Source organism: Mobula hypostoma, chromosome 16 (assembly GCF_963921235.1).
Source record: "Mobula hypostoma chromosome 16, sMobHyp1.1, whole genome shotgun sequence".
In the NCBI taxonomy this organism is placed as follows: Eukaryota; Metazoa; Chordata; class Chondrichthyes; order Myliobatiformes; family Myliobatidae; genus Mobula; species Mobula hypostoma.
Window position 1 is genome coordinate 23,898,855 of NC_086112.1, and position 23,719 is coordinate 23,922,573.

At 36.8% G+C, this 23,719-nt stretch overlaps 1 pseudogene; it reads right to left on the reverse strand.

The window, feature by feature from the left end:
• Nucleotides 1-6,751: 6,751 nt before the first annotated feature.
• LOC134357283 (band 4.1-like protein 4A) overlaps nucleotides 6,752-23,719 on the reverse strand; it is a 141,587-nt pseudogene continuing 124,619 nt past the window's right edge.

Here is a 23,719-nt window from a genome sequence, read left to right on the forward strand (position 1 = left end):
AAAAATGGCCTTGACCTTTTCAGTAATATGTGCCACTGAATATTTGCAAAACTGAATTGATTAATTTGAGTCACAACCTTGGTTCCATCTGTGCATTATTTTTTCTTTTTCTTTTCAAATCTTATTATTATTATTGTTCAAAAAATAACACGAGTACATCAAAGTAAGCAACACTTAGAATGTCTCAAGAAAAAAAAACATCAGTTTAAAGATTGAAAAACTTTTGTGATAATAAAAAAATCCTACTAAGCAGAAAGTTGGGAAAAAAAACCCATTAGGTGTACAACCCCGGAGCCATGCGTCATACAAAAAGCTTCTAAAGGTAAACATCAAACCACCAGCAAGAAAAAGAATATACCAGAAATTTACAATTAGATAGTGAAGAAAATCTATCAATTAACTCAAATGATTATAACGAGCAAATGAACCCCATCTTTTCTCAAAATCAAATAAAGATTCAAAGGTTCAACATCTAATTTTCTCCAAACTAAGACATAGCATCACTTGAGAGAACCATTGTGACAAAGTGGGAGCTCATGTATCCTTCCACTTCAACAAAATGGCCCTCCTCGCTATCAATGTAAAAAATGCAATAACATGTTGGTCAGACACAGAAATACCACGGATATTTTAAGGAATTATTCCAAAAAGCACAGTTAATTTGTTAGGTTGTAAATTAATTTTAAGTGCTTTAGAAATTGTCAAAAAAACTGACTTCCAGAACTGTTCCATTATAGAACAAGACCAAAACGTGTGTGTTAGTGTAGCTGTCTCAGTTTTACATCTATCACAATAACTATCAACATTAGGAAATATTTTAGACAGTCTCTCCTTCATCAAATGGTAACAATGTACAATTTTAAATTGAATCAGTGAACGACTAGCACAGATCGAAGAAGAGTTAACCAGCTTCAGAATCCGCATCCAATCCTCCGTCATAAAAGTCAAATTGAGCTCCTTTTCCCAATCTTGTTTAATCTTAAATACAGGACGCTTATCCCATTGTAATAATAAATTACAAATTCTTCCAGTAGAACCCTTCATCAAAGGGTTCATACTCATAATAGTATCTAACAGGTCAGCCTCCAATGTATAAGGAAAATTACTTAAATATTTTTGTAAGAAATGTCTAACTTGAAGGTGTTGTAAAAAGTGTGAGTATGAAAGAAAATATTTATCAACTAATTGTTCAAAAGACATCAATCTATCTTCTTTAAATAATCCAAAAAAGAATTAATACCTTTATTTTTCCTAAGTAAAAAAATCGGATCACTCAAAGAAGGCTTAAAAAAGTAATTTTGATAAATTAAACTACAAAATTTAAATTTTTTTAGATTAAAAAATTGCGGAACTGGAGCCAAATTTGTAAAGAATGCTTAATCACAGGGTATAGGTTTAAATGAGCAACTTTAGCTATTTGTATAGGTAAAGCAACTCCCAATAACAAGGTTAAGTAAAACTGTTTCACAGCTTTCAATTCCAGGTTTACCCAACTTGGCCGATCGTTCTTATCAATCCAATATAACCAAAAGGACATGTATCGCACATTAACAGCCCAGTAATACATTCTTAAATTAGGCAAAGCAAGACCTCCATCCTTTTTCAACTTTTGTAAGTGACACTTACTAATTCTTGGTCTTTTATTATTCCAAATGAAAGATAAAATAATAGAATCAATCCGATCAAAAAACTTCTTAGTAAAAAAAAACAGGGATATTCTGAAATAAATATAAAAATTTTGGTAAAATCATCATTTTAACTATATGAATATGACCGACAAGTGAAAATGTAAGTGGACTCCATCTACTAAATAAATACTTCATTGAGTCTACCAAGGGAACCGAATTGGCTTCATACAAATCCTTATATTTTTTTAGTGATTGTAACACCCAAATATCTAAAAGAATCCATGACTTTAAAAGGAGTATTATCATATATAGAGACAGATTCATTTAAAGGAAACAATTCACTTTTACTAACATTTATTTTATATCCTGAAAAATCTCCAAATTAATTGAATAAATTTAGCAAGGCAGGAATAGATTCTTCGGGATTAGATATATAAACCAATACATCGTCAATGCAAAGAGAAATATTATGAATGGTCTCATTCACAAAAATCCCATGAATATTTTTAGCTTCATGAAGAGCAATAGCACGGGGTTCTAATATTAAATTAAATAACAAAGGACTTAAAGTACAACCTTGTCTTGTCCCCTGTGAAAGCTGAAAAAAAGGAGACCTACAGTTGTTAGTAACAACAGTAGCAATAGGAGCTTTAGATATCATTCTAATCCAATTATTAAAATTAACACCAAAGCCAAATTTCTCTAAAACGTTAAATAAATATTTCCATTCAACTCAGTCGAGCGCTTTTTCAGCATCCAAAGAAACGACACATTGCGGAGTTTTAAAAGAGGACGAATATATAATGTTAAATAGTCTCCGAACATTTGAAAAAGAATAACAACCCTTTATAAAGCCTGTTTGATCTTTAAAAATAATTTTACCCAAAATATTCTCCAACCGATTGGCAATTATCTTTGACAGAATCTTAACATCAATATTCAATAATGCAATAGGTCTATCCTTTTTAAGAATTAAAGAAATAGAAGCCTCATAGAAAGTAGAGGGTAAATCACCTTTCACAAAAGAATCCTTAAACATTTCCAACATATGCGGAGAAAGCAATTTTCCAAATTTTTTATGAAATTCTACAGGATAGCCATCAAGTCCAGGGGCCTTACCAGATTGCACTGAAAAAACAGCTATATGAATTTCGGCTTCAGTAATTTGGGCATCAAGCGTTTTTTGATCCTCAACAGAAATTTTAGGAAAAGCAATCTTCCGTAAGAAAGCATTCATTTCAGAAGAATCTACTGGAAATTGAGATTTATAAAGTTCAGTATAAAAATCTTATTAATTTCTTCATATTCCCAAGCCAAGGTACCATCTTTCCTACAAATTTTCAAAGTTGCCTTTTGGCTCTAACCGTTTTTAACTGAGATGTGAGCAGTTTGTTATTTTTATCTCCAAACATATAAAATTGGCTCTTTAACTTAAGCAAATACCCTTCAATGGGATGGGTTAGTAATAGGTTATATTGTGATTGAAGTTCCACCCTTTGTTTGAATAAATCAATATTAGGGGAAATTGCATAAATATTATCTAAGTCTTTAATTTGTTTTGAAATCTTATCTAATTCTGCTTTAGTCTGTTTTTTAAGCTTAGCTGAATAAGAAATGATCTGACCACGTAAAAATGCTTTAAATGTATCCCATATAATTAGCTTGGACGTGCCCTCTACATCATTAAAAAGAAAAAATTCTTTTATCTGGGTTTCAATGGAACAAACAAAGTCAGAATTTTGCAATAATGTCTGAGGTATGCGCCATAGTGGATGGGCAAGAATGACATAATCAAATTCAAAAGACAAACTCAAAGGCACATGATCAGATATAGCAATAGCGTCATATTCACAATTTTTAACACTAGGCAAGAAGCGGGGATCAATTATAATATAATCAATCCTCAAATATTTTTTAGAAAACATGTGAAAAGAAAGAATATTCTTTGTTATTGGGGTGCAGATACCTCCATAATTCGATCAATCCAAAGTCGATCAAAGAGGAGTTAATAAGTGACGCGGAGCCATTTGGAAGTCGCTGATTGGTTGAGCTCTTGTCAGTCATAGGATTTAAACAACAGTTAAAGTCCTCACCCATTATCAACATATATTCATTTAAATCAGGCAGTAAATCAAATACCTTTTTTAAAAAAGAAGGATCATCTAAGTTAGGACCATACAGATTGACTAAAACAACTTTTCTGTTACAGATCACTCCTTTAACAATTAAAAATCTACCAGTAGAATCCGACTCAATATCCTCTTGAGTAAATATATTGGATTTAATAAAGATGGACATGCCTTTAGTTTTACTCTGAGAAGTAGAGTGGAACTGCAAATCTCTCCACCACCCAAAAAATCTATTTTGATCTCCCGCCCTGATATGTGTCTCTTGAGCAAAGATTATATCAGGTTGGAATCGATTAATAATTTTAAAAGTCTTTTTTCCTTTGATAGGATGACTCCAACCATGTACATTCCAACTTATTACATTAATCCGTTTAAATACCATTCTATAATGTTATTCCACTTAATACCTGCGCAGAACACATACCAATACGGGATGATCAAAAATGCCGGTGATGAAGAATACAACCACATAGAAAACGCGCATGCTCTGGAAACACCCAATGGGAAAAAACTCCTAACTCTAACCCCACCCCACTCCCCAAAAGCCCAAAGGAAAGGCAAGCAACCTATGATAGAATACAAAGGCAGGGGCCGCTCTGTCGGTACAGAAAAATTTTTTTAAAAGGATTTTCTTTCCCTCCCCCTAGCTGGTAAAAAAAAAGTGACCTTGTAAGAAAAACAATAAAGTCTCAACCAAGAAAAGTGTTTACATTCTAGCATCTATTAAACAAGAATGAACCAAAATAATGTTGTTATCTCTTAAAAAGAAAAACCAGCGCCATTTTAAAGTTTAACATTAAATCTCTGAACATTAAATCGGTTATAAGATGCTATAATAAAGAAGCAAAAAAGAACATCAAACCAGATATTAGGTTAAAGAAACAAATCCCTTTATTTTCCTTTCTTAGTCAAATGTCCAAGTAACCATTTAAACAGTCATACTTGATCCATAAATCTTTGTTCCAAAAGAAAACCAATAATATGCAATAATGAACAAATCTCCTTAGTCTCTCAATGGAATATCCAAGTAACCTTCATAAATCTTCTTTCCGAATTGCGAATAATATATATATAACCAAATAAAACCTTTCAGATAGTTCATTCGGTAGCAGCGGCAGGTATGGTTTGAACGAAGTCCGGTGTGGCTTTTGGATCAAAAAATGTACAAGGAGGAGAATTAGGAGGAAAAACTTCCTGTCGGGTAAAGCAAAGAAGGAAACAATTTATCATACGCCTGTTTCATTACCAGATCAAATCTTGATCTTTGTTCCAATACCTCCTTCGGATAATCTTCATAAAAACGGAGCTCGGATTCCTTAAATCTAAAAACTCTGTGTTTTCTTGCCTGTCGCATTATTTGATCTTTAATTTTAAAGTGATGAAAACAAACCAAAACAGATCTTGGCTTATTTGTATCTTCAAATTTCGAAGTAAAAGCTCTGTGTGCTCTTTCTATGGTAGGAAATAAAGTATGAAAAAGCTTACCAAAGTAAGCAGTTAACTCTCCATCTTCACCTCCTTCTTGCAGCCCAAAAATTTGTATATTCCTTTGGCGAGACCTAGTTTCCAGGTCTATAGTCTTATTTTCATATCTTTCGAAATGGGTTGTAGCTTCAAACAATTTTTGCTTAGTTATCTTCAATTCCTCTTTGTGTCTAATAACTTGAGTTTCCAAATCTTTAAGTTTTCCCAGAAATGACTTCATTTCATTACTATTCTTTTCCAGTTGGTCTTTAATTGATCCATTCTGATCTTTAATTGCATTCAGTGTCCGAATTATATCTTCAGCCCATGGTGGCATTTCATCAGATCTTTCCTTTTGCATCTTTCCTTTCCCATTACCTTTGTCGCTAGGTTCAGACAAGTTCTTCCCACTCCTTGTAAACATAGACATGTTGTTCCCCCTCAAAAATCAGCAAATAAAAATTTTAAATTTGAAGTTTAAACTAGGGGGAGAGAAGCAAAACTAAGAGCAGCACAAGATTGCTGCTACTCCATTTGCAGACAGCCACGGTCTCCCTGGGCATTATTTTTTATATATACATTCGTAGCACTATTTCTGGTTCTGAGCCCAAACTCTCGTGTGATCCTTTAATTGTAGAGCAGCTGCAAAAAATGTTTTCTTTCAGTAAAATATTAAACTGTCCATTCGGGTTAACATAAAATGTCTCAAGGGCAAAGGAGTATGCTTGGCCAAAATTCATTCCTTAATCAAATATAAAGTAATTTTAATGTGTTCAGCATCTCATTGCTGCTTGAGGAATCCCTTTCTGCACAAATTGTTTGTGATTTTTCTCTATAATACAACAGTGACCACACTGCAAAAATATTTATTAAGCTATAATTTCTGGGGTATTGACAAGCCTGGAATATTTTAAAGCTTTTATTTGGGTTGAGGGCACAGGTATTCTCAGTATAAACGAAGACAAGGGAGAAAGCAGATACTGGAATCTAGAGCAATGAGCAGTCTGCTGGAGAAATTCAGTGGGTCAAGCAGCATCTGTAAGAGGAAAGGAATTGGTGATGTTTCAGGTTGACATTTCTCCACCAGATCATTTGCATGGTGTAAGTGTTTAACCAGTCTAAATTTTTCTTCAGTTACTGATATGTGGAAATATATTACATGGGATAACATACCTTTGAATGAACTAAGAATTCAGACACAAGGCATTCTAGCATGTTATCTGCATACTTCATTGTATTTGCCAAATACCTAATGAAATTAACATAAAATATGAAATCGGGTTGATATCATTGTAAAGTGTCCGGGAGAGCAGATTGTTTTTCACTGAATTGGAATTCAGCTGAGCTGTCTGAGCATGGAGTTTTAATTAATTAAATTCTTCCCGTCATCATTAACACAACAATCCCATTTGAGAATGTGAGAAAATACTGCAAACTATTACATTTTTATTCTTGCTCTTTTTATGGATATCAAATTTAAATTACAAAATTATTTAGCTTTACTGCTTATTGAGGAAAAAATGAAAATCCTTACATTAAAGGTTTATGAAATTGTTCTATTGCTTCTTCAAGATCCTCCTTCTGATCAGGAACAAAGCAATATTCAGATACATAGTTGGCTGTATGCTTAAAAGGATCATAGTCTCCTAGTTCAGCTGAAGACAGAAAATATATCATAATTGACCATCATATTTATGATTTATTTAATCAACACGCCTGACTCCATTATTTTTAATATAAGCACAAGTACATAAATTCTGAACCATGAACCTTCTCCTACGCTTTCAAATTTTAAGGTAAAAATACTTACTATCTCATGCTAAAATACTGATCTTATTTATCAAGGATGCAGGTAAATGTAATTTGTCTGTGGTGAAATGAAAGTGTTGCTTTATGTATCATGCTCACTGTCACTATTTGGTGAAAATTTCATGCTTGTACATTTCCTTCCATCTTATAGTGATAATGTTCATTCTTACTTCTGTCAAATTTTTAATCTGAAGTTGCTAGAATTGGGTTTGGAATACAAACAGGCCTACACTCAGAAATTCTACACCACTTATCATCCCTTCGTTATGGAATATGCAAGAATTTTATAAATGCATCTTCAAAACACATTTATAAAATGAAAAAGAAAAAACTTGTTTTTCACAATTCAGTGAAAAATATCATATCTTGTACTCCAATGTATGCACTTGGTTTGCTTCTTCCAGTAAGAATTTCCCCCATTTCATTTGAATCAACAGTGGAAAAGTTACAGACAGATATATATAAAGAGCCAGCTCAAAATATATAAAGCAGCATCAACTCTTACAACATGAACTTGTTCAGTCAGTTGCAGGGCAAATATAAAATTGCTAGAAGTTCTTATAGTCACTGAGAAAACTAGGGAGAGAATGGCAGTCTTTATCAATACCTGCAGCACTAGCATGGGTGCAAGTAAAAAAAAAGTTAATAATTTATTGCGATGACTTGACTAACAAGGCAGAGTAACACATCCAGGATTGCCAATGATACAAAGAGCCGGGTGGGAAATAGAAAAAACATTCTCAAAAAGAAAAAAAACAAGCAAATATTGACATACAGAGTCAAGAAACATAAAAATTAAATCTGCACATTCAGTAAGCGATCAGGAAGGCAAATTATATGCTGGATTCTACTAGACTTTGATAACAGTCACTGCAATACTGTGCATAGCATTGGCCTCCATACCCAAGGAACGACGTACTTGCCTTGGAGTCAGTGTAGTGTCGATTCATGAGATTCCTGGTATGAGGGGTTTTTATCCTATGAAGAAAGATTGAGTAAAATTGGCCTAAACTCACTGAAGTTTAAAAAAAATGAGAGGTGATCTCATTGGGATATATATGATCTTAATGGAGATGATAGGATAGCTGCCAAGATGTGGTTTCCTCTAGCTGGAGAATCTGGAACAATAAGCCATTTCTCAGTCTGAGTAAAGAAAAAACGTCTTTACTCAGAGGGTTGAGACTCATTGGAATATACAAAGGCCTATGGAAGTTCAGTCATTGGATATATTCAAAGAAGAGAACAATATATTTTTAGACACTTAGGGTATCAAAGGACTAGCCAGCATAATGTATGAGGCTTAAGTTCAGCCGTGACTATAATAAACCAGGTAGCATGCTTGAGTTTGGCAAATTCTTGCTTCTACGTTTGTACTTCTTAGGTTCCCAAGTTCAATCACAACATACACTTATTCACATCACTTTTCAGCAAGGAAGCATCTCAATGTGCAACAACAGTATGGAGACACGTAAACCTCAGTCTACTACATAGTTACACAAGGATAGAAAAGATAAAAAAGAAACTGAAGTTTACAAATTTGCAAAGTGTAAAAGACTCGTACAAAAATGAGCCAATTCATTTGATTTTAATCTAAATTGTTTAAGTGCATATTTATTATTCTAAATAGCTTGAAGAATCTTCCTTATGGTGAATTATCTATCCCAGGGAGGTGAGGAGGAAAGATTATTAGAAATAGCTAGGGTGGAGGTAGGTAATTTTTTTGAAAGAGTGGGGACAAAAGGACAAAAGGCACAGAATGTGTTCTCAGTACAGAAAAAATTTTGTGTCTGAAAATCAGGAGTGCATCAAAAACACTGAAGTGAAATGTTTCTAACCATTTCTATTCATCTACCAAATTTTCTTTTAAAAACTATTTTTAAACTGTTACAACAACAGTACACTTACTTAACGCATCATATATCATACAATTATCATGCTGTTGGAAAGAACAAATTCACTTACACTGGAGAGCATATGCACCCAATTGTGCAGCAATGTTTAAAGGGCAAGGCAATCTATTTAAATGTTTATTTTGCTTTTATATCATCTCAATGTGTACTTAAGAATGTATAATTGTAGTTTTATACATATAAAAAAATGGAAAAGGTTATATGTGTGAAAAAAGTACATGATAATTGTGAACTCCTTATCCAAATAAAAATAAAATTTAAAAAAAAAAGAAATTTGAGCTTTGAACATCTAGCTCCAGTTGCCACATATCAGGCAGACATGTTGTCCAATACAAGGTAGGAATGATATATGATATTTATGAGAACGGTTCCTATTTGGTGATTTTGACTGCAGGTTATATTGATTGGATAAGTTGGAGGCTCAGAAGATTGAGGTATGAATTGAAAATAATCATGATGGGTGTACATAGGCTAATTATAAACAGGCTGTTCCCATTCGATGTTTCAACATCTGAGGACACAGATTCAAGTTGATGGGCAAAAGATCCAGATGTCTGCAAGGAGTTTTTTTTGTTTACACAGAGTGATCATGACCTGGAACTTCCTGCATGTAAGGCTCTTGAGGCAGAATAACTCGAGTACCATGGAGTAGGAAAAGGGAATGGGATAGAACTGAAAGCTTCTCAAAGAGCTGACATGGATTTGACGGGGTGAATGGTTTCCAGTTGTGCTGTAAAATTTCTATGACAGTATTTCACTAGCAGGCATCTATTGCAGTCTGATCTCCACTTGCCCCAGATGGGATTAGTTTATTTTATTATGTAAGACCCTGCACTGGCTCCAATCAAGAGCTGCCCAACAACTGAATAAAAAATAGGAAAGAAATATTAAATACTCAGTCCACCACAGACCCCCAAAAAAAATCAAATTACACTGGTGCCAATCCAGTGATAAAAGGACAATTCTCACAACCTCCACCCTGGAGTAGTCAAGTGAAGAAGCAGAAATTCCATATAATTGGATACGTCCTCTCAACTCAAAAAAGTGAAGTGACTGCAAAAATGAAGTACAGTAACTTGTGCTTATTTATTGTATGCAGGAAGCAGGTGTACATGCTTATCTGACTGATTTCTGAGTTCAGCCTGTAACTAATCACACTATTTATTGGCTGGATGATCAGCTCAGTTCAAGTTTAGTCAGCTCAAATTGATAAACTGAGTTAGGAATCGAAAATGGAAAGTTGATACAAGAAAGATGATGAATAAACTAAATTAGGGTCATACTGATTCTAGCCTAAAGAGTATAAACAAAAAAAGTGTATAAACACACTGATCTATCAACAGTAAAATCATGGAAACAGCAAAATATACTCCTACATTCAGTATAAATAAGGAAATATTCAATGATATTCTGGAAGCAGATAAGATGTTTAAAAGAATCATACCACTAAGTGCACAAAAAGAGACTAAATCCATGCCCATGTAATGCCAACGAGAAAGTTAACTACTTTATGGAACTTACCAATGAATAGGCAAAAGGTGATTTAGATTAACTTTATTTGATGGAAGATATTATTGCAAGAAAGAGAAGATCAAACAGGCAAAAAGACTCCGTGCCTACCACAATTCCCCCATTAGATTTAATAACTTGAAGTAACTTTAGAAAGCATCATACACAATTGGAGCAATAGTCCGAAGAGTCAACCAGAAAACTTGAATTTGACAATCACTGTAAAAGTGCTAAAGGACAGGTTTTTCCCATAGCTATGTACCTTCAGCATGCAAATTTAAGACAAACAGTTAGTGCAGAGTTTTCAAATGGCACTGCTATTGTCAAATCAGCATTGCATACTAATGGATATCTTGATCTGGCTGCCTTACATTCATATGCCAGACATACATTCTTCACAGGCTAAGGTTCTCACCCTTATTTCCAAAGTGTGGACAGAGGCATTCAATAACATTATGGAGTTTTAAGGGCACCTGTAGCACCCCAAAAATAGGGACTAATAATCCCAATGTTTCATACAATGTTTTTACAACAATATTGAATTGTCTTAATTGCTTGGTCAATTTTGTTTAGCACAAACAAATATTTTAAAAAATATTTTTACTCAATCTCCCTTCCTCATCTACCCTCGTCATAAATGTAAGACTTTCGTTTAAATGGCAAATTCATGAACAGTTATTATGATTAAAATAATCTATCTATTTTAATGTTGCAAAGTGATAAATTATCATTTCTCCCTTTACACAGTCTGGGTAGATCTTTAAGATGGTGCCCTAATCGAAGGAGTATCTTCAGATGTTACTATTCCCATGCACTTCCTGCTCTTATCTTTCCTGATGATAAATGTTTGAGGTTTGGAGATGCACAAGAAAACATATATATTTTACCCATTATTATTATTCACTCCATTTATTTGAAGATATTTGCAAAAGGAAAATAATATAAACTTGATCAAGTTGGCCTACTAGGACTGATCAAAAAGTAGCAATGTTTAATAACATATGACTTGGATAGCAAAGTTAATATTTACACTCTGTTACCATTTTATTTCTTCTTTAAGTTTACAAGGATCTTCTGCATAGAACTTTACAACAAAATATAAGGTATAAGGTGGGCCAGCTACAAAAGAAGAAACATTAACATAGAATGCAATTTATATATTGAGTATTGAACAAGTGTAAGATTTCTATATATAGTTTAATTATAGATTTCCTGTAAAAGACAGTTTTCAATGTGAAGCTTCACGTCAGATGAAGCAGACAAATTAATAAAATGGATGAATTATAGCATTCAAAATTATATCAAGGAATAAAATAATGGAACTTTACAACAGAAAGGACTGGTTATCTCATCTCTACAGCTTAGGCTGGTTTCAAAGTAATTTTATAATCAAGATATATATATGTCACTATATACAACTGTGAGATTCACTTTCTTGTGGGCATACACAGTAAATCCAATAAACATAATATAATCAATGAAGGACCAGACCCAACAAGATGGACAAAGAACCAATGTGCAAAAGACACCAAACTGTGCAAATAAAAAACAAAAAAAGAAAAATAATAATAATAAATAAACAAGCAATAAATATTGAGAACATGAGATGAGTAGTCCTTGAAAGTGAGTCCAAAGGTTGTGGGAACAGTTCTATGATGGGGCAAGTGAACTTGAGCGAAGTTATCCCCACTGGTTCAAGACCCTGATGATTGAGGGGAAATAACTGTTTCTGAACCTGGTGCTGTAGGTCTTGAGGCTCCTGTATCTTCTTCAGGATGGCTGCAGTGAGAAGAAAGCATGGTCTAAGTGATGGGGGTCCTATAATGGATGCTGTGTTCCTGTGACAGTGCTCCATTAAGATATGCTCAATGGTGAGGAGGGTTTTACCCGTGATGGACTGGTCTGTGCTATCACTTTTTGGAGGTTTTTCCATTCAAGGACATTGTTGTTTCCACACCATGCCATGATGCAATCAGTCAATATACTCTCCACCACACATCTACAGAATTTCGTCAAAACTTTAGATATCATGCTGAATCTTCACACACTTCCTAGGAAATAGAGAGATTGTAAGGTAGCAAGGAGATTCCCCTCCCCTTTTATAAATGTTCTTTTGTTTTTCTTTATCCAACTTACCTTTTAAGAATTGAATCACATTCACCACTGCTTTTCCACATTGCATCACAGGACCTAATAATTCCCTGCACTTAAAATGGACAGCACCACAAAGTTCCGTTGTTGTCACTAAATAAACCATTAATAAACTGAAGTTTAAGAAATAATATAAAATAATTGGGAAAAAAAGTAAAAGAGGATATGATAAAGAACAGTAAAAGGAAAATAAGAGAAAAAGACAAATATCTAAAATAGAAAGGCAGTTAAGAAATCTACAAATAAATAGAGGATTGTTTTATTTGTTGACAACCCACAGGAGATATTGAGTTGCAATACTATAAATGGAGAATGGCAGCTGTACTCAATAATTACTTGGCATTAATGACGTAAAAATAGATGATGGGAGTTGGAGAGTAAATCATGAAGAACCAAAAGCAAAGTGCTGTAATTAGTAAAGGAGAATCTCACTGATATTTGTCAATTCCCCACAGCTAATATCTTGTCTGCACTGTAGTAAATGGAACATAACCTTGTTGGTAACTTTGATTAAACAATGAAGTGCATTCCGAATAAATGCTTCTTGGGCTTCAAGCTGGGTACAGGTATCGATAACTGATGTTTCGACGACAAACTCTGCCATCTTCAGGGATGATGGAAGCACATTGTTAATGGAATTCTGTAAACCCTTGTGTCCTACCAAGTCATTGATAGATTTCAATTTGCAACTTTAAAAAACAACTATCAAGGATGATGAGGTAAAATGGTGGACTATCGTGATGAAGAAAATAATATCCAGAAAAGCTTCAATATTCCAGTATCTGACTGAAGATCCTGGTAGTCTAGCATCTGGTTCACGCGTTACTCTTGAATGAGAGCCAGTGATCTTGAGTCCAAGTGGGATGTGTGCCCGATTCAGGGGTCTAGAGCGCAGACTAGGTTGGATTATGCACCAAGCCTGGGTTTTCAAAGATCTGGTCAGAAAGTTTCTAGACAGAGCTAGGGTTCAGAGCCTTGTACATTTTGTGCTTCCTTTAACTCATCAGATTACTATGAAACATGAAAAAAAGTGAAATAGAAGTCTGATTGGGTACTAATAGAAGCAACATCCAATAATCCAAATATCTGCTGGTCCAGCACTACTAAAGACCTATGAGTGTTGTATTGTGGCTTACTACACAAGTACTGATCTTGTCTAACACAAGACTGAACCAGAAAAAAGGAGGTGCATGAAGATTATGTACTGATCTCCTTAGATGTAAAACCTAAAGAAAGGACAATCAATAGATTTGGTTTCATTATAAATGCAGAGATAGTCCTCAATATTCTTAAAGTGAGTGGCATCTGTGAAATGACAATAGACCCCGTGTGCAGAAAGGACGTAAAACAGAGATCTGTGTCCACGTTCAACATAATGATGAATTTTCAAAGGCAAGGTAAAATATTTTGACAAACTCAAAGAACAACAGAAGTTAGTCCTTCAGCTATGCTGTTTTGTGATGGTAATGTTAATGGAAGAACTGGGACAGACAATTCAGTCTGAGGAAAAGATCTGATGACAGAATTCGCGAGGGGGTGGGGATTTGATGTTATTGTCGCTGTTTTATCTGTGGGGAGTTGATTTTATCGACCCAGCTTTTTTTGTGAGGGAGGGGGTTGGGGGCTGGTGGTTTTTGATTTTCTGGTTGTCATTTTCCACATGGGCAATCTGTTAATATTTTATGCAAGGGAGGGGGTGGGGGGTTTAGGGCTGAGAGTTTTGTTTCTTTTTCATACCAGGGGGAGTTGATGTATTTTCTTTCAACAACTCCCATGGTTTTTCTGTATTTCATGGCTATCTGAAGATGACAAATATCAGAGTTGTATTGTACATACATACTTTGACAACAAAATGAACCTTTGAACATGTCAAGATTACAAGGCAAAATGATAATGGAGAAAAGCACTAGAAATGTATGCCCAACACAACCTCCTTATGTTCCACATATTATTCCTTTAGAGACACAAGTATTCTCTCAGTCCAAGTGGAATGACCTGGGTTACAAAAGCTGGATCAACTTTATACATCCCAACAAGACAGAAGAATAGCTGCTGTAACATTGCTGGTACAGCAGCAAATGTGTTTAACAACATTCACCACAAGATGGTGCCTCTCACCATAGTGCATCTGAGAGATCGAAGACTAAATCAAATACAGTCAGCCCTCCTTATCCGCGGGTTCTGCATGCGCGGATTCAACCAACTGCGGATTGGGAAAACAAGGAAGTTCTCTCTCCAGCACTCATTGTTTGAGCATTTTTTCTTGTCATTATTCCCTAAACATACAGTATAACAACTATTTTACATAGCATTTACATTGCATTGGGTATGATAAGTAATCTAGATATGATTTAAAGTATACGGGAGGATGTGCATAGGTTATATGCAAATACTATGCTATTTTATATAATGGACTTGAACATCCAAGTTTTTTGGTATCTGCGGGGGGTCCTGGAACCAATCCCCTGTGGATAAGGAGGGCCGACTGTATTTAGATTGTTGACTTAGTAAAGAATCATTGACATATCAAATTCCACTTTGCATTTCCTATACTCCTGTCAATGGGCCCCAACTTTCACTTTACTCAACCTTTTTTTTGGAATTAAATCCAAGCCTCGACATGACTTCCATGTTCTTGGACTTGAAGTTTAGCTTCACTGTTTACTGTTATAGCTATCCATTGGCCTCAAAAACCACATAAAACGACCATCACACCTGTGGGATGTGTACATACCTGCATGTAGCTGCTCCCAATCTATTTTTGTTAAGTGGTAACTTGACAATGAAATTGGCCTGCCTGCAATTCAGTACTTTTAATTCCTGTCCACCCTCATCTTTTTCTATAATGACCATCAAATTTAAAGAGTTAGAGCTACTATCTCTACAATACTGGGTACACCACAGCCAAGTCTTTTTGTTTCAAAGCTCCAACCATTACAACTTAATTTGAAGAGCTTGCAATAATGGGTTCTATAATTGATACTGCAATGCCACATCCTCCTTTACATCTCCCCGCTATGCTGACGATTCTGCACACTAAAATAATGAGTATCCATTTCAGTCCTCCTTTCAATCATGACTCTGTAACAGTAGCAATATTCCCATTAGCAAATCAACAATATATTTGCTTTGCTAGTGACACAACTTTGCATTAAAACAGATGCTATTTAGCATTCCTCCCATGCATCTCATCACACTTATGTATTTTCTGTTAAACGGAATCAGTTTTCCTTCTATTTTTAGTTGTACCTTTCTCCACCATACATCAAATCCATGCCCCATTCACCCTCCCAAGTTAGTTTAAATCTTCCCTAACAATTCTAGTATATTTCCATAGAAGGATGAGGCTCTGTTCCAGTTCAGGTGCAATTGATCCAGTTTCTACAAGTGCTACCTTCCACTGAAATGGTCCCAATATTCTAGAAGTTTCTTTTCTCTTCACTATTCACTCTTTCCACTATTACCTTGGAATTTTTGTTCCTCTTCCTTTCTTATTCAAGGAGGCTACAATGATATAACCTGAAGTATAATGGAAATATTTAACATCGGTGTTTAGTTCTAATTTAGCTACTGTACTGAGCTCTTCTATTCAACCATCCTCAATTTAATAGAAAAATGAAATTTGTTCCCTAACACCATGTACTTTGTCTTTCCCCAGCTTAGAAACTGAAAGCTGTTAAATTGCTGCTTACAAAAGATTTATTTTTGTGAAGTAGCAGTTACTCCTTATTTTGCCTATGGAATGGCCTGTTCCAAAACATATTTAAGTTTTCAGACATCAACGTGTCAAACAGAGCTTTACAGTATATGCAACCCTTCTTCATTCCAACTAATCTCACAAAAGTCTTAAATACAGGAACATCTACTTTAGTGGACATCTTCAGCATTAGGATTGGCATCAACTTGTTAACTGAGAGTTAGAATCATGACTAAAAATTCAGAGATCAACTTAATTTTTGCTTTGTAATCCATGCCTTTGTGACCCCCAAACAAGATATTTCAAAGCTAGTTCTGACTGGCTTCTGTCTTGCTCTGTAAACAAAGTAATTCCAAACTCTTAAGTGCCTGCTTTCAAATTCGTATCCTTCTCATTCAACCATGACCAAGTGATTTACTCTGGCTCCCATTTAAGCTACTCACTTTCAGAATACTTACTATTTTCATATCCCTGCACAAACTTGGCTTTCCCTATTTCTGTAATTTTCTTTAGCACCACTGTAGGGTTCCTTGCTTTCAGCTCTCTTGCATATTCCTGAACCACTGGCATGATGCTTTCATTTGCCAACACCCTAAAGTCTGGAATTTGCTCCCTAAACCACTATGACGCTCTACATTCTTTCCATAACCACTCTGGCCAACTTTTCAGTCATCTGTTGTGACAGGGAAAAACCACAATCGGAGTTAATATTTTAACTGAAATCATTTTCCATGACTTTTGAAGTCATATGACATTATGTACCATGATTCTGGTAGTAAAGCTCATTTTAAGCAATTATGGCTCAACAGACTAGTTTTCAGCATTTCTCAGAAAAATGAACAAATCAGTGCCATCAAATGATGGAGACCAACGATAATTTTTAACATAGTCCTGACATTCCAATCATTAGGCTTTTGTTCAATAGAGTGTTTTAAAAATAGCTTTATTTGTCACATTGTACAGTGAGACATGCAGCGATAATTGTTCTGGGGGCAACCCGCAAGTGTCGACATGCTTCTGGCGTTAACGTAGCATGCCCACAACTTGCTAACCCTAACCCCTAACAGTAGGTCTTCGGAATGAGCGAGGAAACTGGAGCACCCAGAGGAATCAACATGGTCACTGTTTTCGCTTGACTAAAAGGACAGAATGGCAGTTTAATTTAATGCATGATACTATTTCTCCCTATTTTACTACAGGATTCCCCCGCCATCCGAAGGTAGAACATTCCTATGAAACGGTTCGTAAGCCGAAATGTCGTAAAGCGAAGAAGCAATTACCATTTATTTATATGGGAAAATTTTGTGAGCGTTCGCAGACCCAAAAATAACCTACCAAATCATGCCAAATAACACATAAAACCTAAAATAACAGTAACATATAGTAAAAGCAGGAATGATATGATAAATACACAGCCTATATAGACAATAGACAATAGACAATAGGTGCAGAAGTAGACCATTCGGCCCTTCGAGCCTGCACCGCCATTCTGAGATCATGGCTGATCATCTACTATCAATACCCGGTTCCTGCCTTGTCCCCATAACCCTTGATTCCCCTATCCATAAGATACCTATCTAGCTCCTTCCTGAAAGCATCCAGAGAATTGGCCTCCACTGCTTTCTGAGGCAGCGCGTTCCACACCTCCACAATTCTCTGGGAGAAGAAGTTCCTCCTCAACTCTGTCCTAAATGACCTACCCCATATTCTTAAACCATGCCCTCTGGTACTGGACTCTCCCAGCATCTGGAACATATTTCCTGCCTCTATCTTGTCCAATCCCTTAATAATCTTATATGTCTCAATCAGATCCCCCCTCAATCCCCTTAATTCCAGCGTATACAAGCCCAGTCTCTCTAACCTCTCTGCGTAAGACAGTCCAGACATCTCAGGAATTAACCTAGTGAACCTACGCTGCACCTCCTCCACAGCCAGGATGTCCTTCCTTAACCCTGGAGACCAAAACTGCACACAATACTCCAGGTGTGGTCTCACCAGGGCCCTGTACAAATGCAAAAGGATTTCCTTGCTCTTGTACTCAATTCCCTTTGTAATAAAGGCCAACATTCCATTAGCCTTCTTCACTGCCTGCTGCACTCGCTCATTCACCTTCAGAGACTGATGAACAAGTACTCCTAGATCTCTTTGTATTTCTCCCTTACCTAACTCCACACCGTTCAGATAATAATCTGCCTTCCTGTTCTTGCTCCCAAAGTGAATAACCTCACACTTATTCACATTAAACGCCATCTGCCAAGTTTCTGCCCACTCACCCAGCCTGTCCAAGTCACCTTGAATTCTCCTAACATCCTCATCACATGTCACACTGCCACCCAGCTTAGTATCATCAGCAAACTTGCTGATGTTATTCACAACGCCTTCCTCTAAATCATTGACGTAAATCGTAAACAGCTGTGGTCCCAATACCGAGCCCTGTGGCACCCCACTAGTCACCACCTGCCATTCCGAGAAACACCCATTCACTGCTACCCTTTGCTTTCTTTCTGCCAACCAGTTTTCTATCCATGTCAATATCCTCCCCCCAATGCCATGAGCTCTGATTTTACCCACCAATCTCCTATGTGGTACCTTATCAATGCCTTCTGAAAGTCAAGGTACACCACATCCACTGGATCTCCCACGTCTATCTTCCTGGTTACATCCTCGAAAAACTCCAATAGATTAGTCAAGCATGATTTGCCCTTGGTAAATCCATGCTGGCTCGGTCCAATCCCATCACTGCTATCAAGAAATGCCGCTATTTCAACTTTAATAATGGACTGTAGCATCTTCCCCACTACTGATGTTAGGCTTACAGGGCGATAGTTCTCTGTTTTCTCCCTCCCTCCTTTCTTAAAAAGTGGGATAATATTAGCTATTCGCCAATCCTCAGGAACTGATCCTGAATCTAAGGAACATTGGGAAATGATCACCAATGCATCCGCAATTTCCAGAGCCACCTCCTTTAGTACCCTAGGATGCAGACCATCTGGACCTGGGGATTTGTTAGCCTTCAGTCCCGTCAGTCTACTCATTACCGTTTCCTTCCTAATGTCAATCTGTTTCAGTTCCTCTGTTACCCTATGTCCTTGGCCCATCCATACATCTGGGAGATTGCTTGTGTCTTCCGTAGTGAAGACAGATCCAAAGTACTTATTAAATTCGTCTGCCATTTCTCTGTTTCCCATAACAATTTCTCCCAATTCATTCTTCAAGGGCCCAACATTGTTCTTAACTATCTTCCTTCTCTTCACATACCTAAAAAAACTTTTGCTATCCTCCTTTATATTCCTAGCTAGCTTGCATTCATACCTCATTTTTTCTCCCCGTATTGCCTTTTTAGTTAAGTTCTGTTGCTCCTTAAAAATTTCCCAATCATCCATCTTCCCACTCCCCCTAGCTCTGTTATACTTCTTTTTTAATGCTATGCTATCTCTGACTTCCTTTGTCAACCACTGTGGCCACTTTCCCCCCTTTGAATCCTTCCTTCTCTGGGGGATGAACTGATTTTGCACCTTGTGCATTATTCCCAAGAATACCTGCCATTGCTGTTCCACTGTCTTTTCTGCTAGGATATCCGACCAGTTAACTTTGGCCAGCTCCTCCCTCATGGCTCCATAGTCTCCTTTGTTCAACTGCAATACTGACGCTTCTGATCTGCCCTTATCCCTCTCAACTTGCAGATAAAAACTTATCATATTATGGTCACTACCTCCTAATGGCTCCTTTACTTCAAGATCACTTAATCAAATCCTGTTCATTGCACAACACTAAATCCAGAATAGCCTTATCCCTGGTTGGCTCTCGTACAAGCTGCTCCAAAAATGCATCCCGTAGGCACTCTACAAACTCCCTATCCTGGAGTCCAGTACCAACCTGATTTTCCCAGTTCACCTGCATGTTGAAATCCCCCATAACTACTGCGACATTTCCTTTGCCACATGCCATTGTTATCTCCCTATTCAACTTGCACCCAATATCTATGCTACTGTTTGGGGGCCTGTAGATAACACCTATTAGGGTCTTTTTGTCCTTACTGTTCCTCAGTTCTATCCACACTGACTCTACTTCTCCTGATTCTATGTCCCCCCTTGCAAGGGACTGAATCTCATTTCTCACCAACAGGGCCACCCCATCCCCTCTGCCCACCTTTCTGTCCCTTCAATAGCACGTTTACCCTTGTACATTCAATTCCTAGGTCCGATCCCCCTGCAGCCATGTTTCCGTTATCCCAACAACATCGTAGTTACCCATTCACACCTGAGCTTCAAGCTCATCCGCCTTATTTCTGACACTTCGTGCATTCAGATATAGAATTTTTAACCCATTTCTCCTCTCTCTGTTTAAATGCTGCCTATTGTGCATAACCCAGCTCCCCGAACTCTCACCAAGCTATACGCCCCTTGAATTTTTTTGCCCTTTTTAAATTTACTTACTCTTTCTTCACATTTAACTCCATGTTTCGTCAGACCATCCCTCTGCACAATGTATCCTCCTTATATAAAGTAGAAATACTTCTCTACAACGATTGCCTGCACAGATCTCTGTAGCGAAAATCTCACGCAAGCGCTCTTGGCAGAAAATCTCACGCAAGCGCTGTTGGCAAAAACGCACTCTCCAGTAACCTTTAAACTATGAAGCTGCCAAATCTACCAAATAACACGTAAAAATACACAGCCTATATAAAGTAGAAATAATGTATGTACAGTGTAGTGTCACTTACCGGAATTGGGAAAACAGTGCCGAGCACACTGATGGTGGTGTGTTAGACTGAGTTGTCGCAGGCTGGGTGGTGCAGTGGCCCCCACCCTCCAGGCCGCCGACCCGATACATTGCCACGAAGAACGCAGTGGTAGCTGAGAGGTACACAGCACATCTTTAAGAAAAAAGCTGAAATAAACATGCTAATTAATTAGGTGCTGCCCGGTACGTAAATGTCGGCGCAGATCAGAGGCGATTGCCGATTGCATTGCCTCTGATCTGGGCCGACAATTACGTGCTAGCTGCCACCTAATTAATTAGCATGTTTATTTTGGCTTTTTTCTTAAAGATGTGCTGTGTGCCTCCCGGCTACCGCTGCGTTCTTTGCAAATCGGTACAGTATCTGTTTGGGGCCCGGGTGTTGGGGTGGTGGGACACGGGGGTGTCATCTTATCACCGATCAGGGCAGGCAGCTCATCTTCTCCTATGACTGCCCGCCTCGATGTCGAAGGTCGAGGTTCGTCGTCTGCTGTGGCTGATGTGGAAGGCTTGCTTGACTGCTGAGCCTCGCGCATTTTTCTATCATACAGTTGTTTGTAAGCACTCAAACCATCCTGCAAATATCCCCTAAACCTATGTACCCTTTCAAAATTAAAGTCATACTTTATCATTGCAGTGAAAATCTCACGCAGTTGCTTCACTTTCTGCATTTGGTTGCATTCGGTTTCGATTGTTATCCTTTCCTCTTCCAATTGCATCAGCTCTTCATCTACCAGTTCTTGGTCATGGGATGCCAAAATCTTTTCAACATCATCTTCGTCAACTTCCACAAGCCAAACTCACTTTGTCCTTACTTCGTTCACCACGATCGAAACGCTTAATTATGTCTAGTTTTACACTAAGTGTAACACCCTTACTCTTTCAGGCTTTTCTGACACCTTAGAACTCATCTTGCTAACGGCTGCTCGGGGCGCGTGCTGCCTTTTATCGTGCGCTGATTTTTTCGCGTGCTGATTTTTTATCGCGCGCTGCCTTTCTTCGTAACAGTGAAAACACCTTCTGAAAGCGAAAACAAGGTACTAATGTAGGTCTTTCGTAACAGTGAGGTTTTGTAAAGTGAAGGTTCGAAAAGCGGGGGACATCTGTATTAGCAGCATTGGTCCTTCCCTTCAATACTAGTTTTCTTGTCATGTTTCAGACTACGACCATTTTTTTGTTACAAAGGATATGAAACAGAGTTCTTCTCAGACAGCCCTTTGGGATTGAGACTGATTTGTTGTAAGTCAGTATTTCTTTAAGGTCAAAATCTCCTTTGGTTCACTTGTCACTTTTGAGTTGGGGCATATGTACAGATGATCACTGTGCCTTAGTACTATGTTAGAATGCAGGTTCAGTAATTCCAAAGATCGAGTCATTGACACACCAGATAAGCTCATTTCTGAGAGCAAACTTCCAACCTTTTTTTTGGAAACGTAGATGTTTTCCAGAATGTGGAATATCCATCACCTTTCCTTGAACAGGCTATTTCTTGCCTATCGTGTCTCATTCAAGACAGATGTAACCACCAAAATGTTTGCATTCTAAGTATGACAACAGTGATGTTGTCTGTGGTGGTTTGTACTATCAGTGAGGGTCTTGGCATTCCAGCTCCTGAACTTTATATTGCCACAATAGTGGGGGGAAACAAGATCTTGATCCAGTGGCAAGAGGGTTCAAGACAACAAGCGCCAGGCTCTGCTTCATTAATACACACATCAATACAATGGCTTGCATAATGAGATACCTGCTAGCAAAACCTATTCCTATAAAATACAGTCAAAAGATTGTGAGAAAACTGATGTAACTGATCCTGATCAGGTCTCTGTTAGGTCCAAGTCTGTGACACTCAAGCTGAAATAAGTTTAATGACTTGGATTTATAAAACAAAACTGACTTCATTTTTCTCTGAATATGAAATAAAATCATTCACTATTCACTGAAACCCAATATTTCAGCTCACCTGTGAGATAAAAAAGCTGACCTGCATTGTTTTCACCATGTACTGAAAGAAACTTAAAAGTACACAAAATAGCATGTCTGAGCTACCCATTCAAGTTTTATCACCTGTAAAGCAGAAAATACACATTTCATTGAAAACATTACTCGCTGTTTATGAGATCAACAGGAGTTCAATAAGATGTGTTCAACAAGAGTTTTCAAGGGATCCAACCAGTACTGTAAAATAAATGGTTAATATGAGAACAAATTACTTATGTTCTGTTATGTGGATTCCTACAGAACTTTAATAATATACTCTGAAATATATTACTTGTATACAAATTGTGTTCTTTGTATAATTTATGCATAAATTAAACATGCTAAAAATAAATTATGTTTTGCTTTTTTGACTGTTGTATCTCTCCTACCAAGTGCCTATGATGCTGTTGCAAGTATGGTTTCCATTTTACCCGTACATTCATGTAATTGTGCATATGACAATAAACTTGAGTAGACATGTTTATAGCAAGAACGCATGAAAATCTTTACGTAAATGTTTCATAATTATCCTATACTGTTTGTATTCCAAGCATTTTCAAAAACAAGTAATTCAATGTCTTGAATAGGAGAGTGAGTAATTAACATAATTATTTCCTCTTCCTCGTATCTTTCTTGTAATATCCTTTGATAAACAGCAGTTAAAAGTCTGTTCAAGAATTCATGAGGTGGAGTGATTTGGGATAC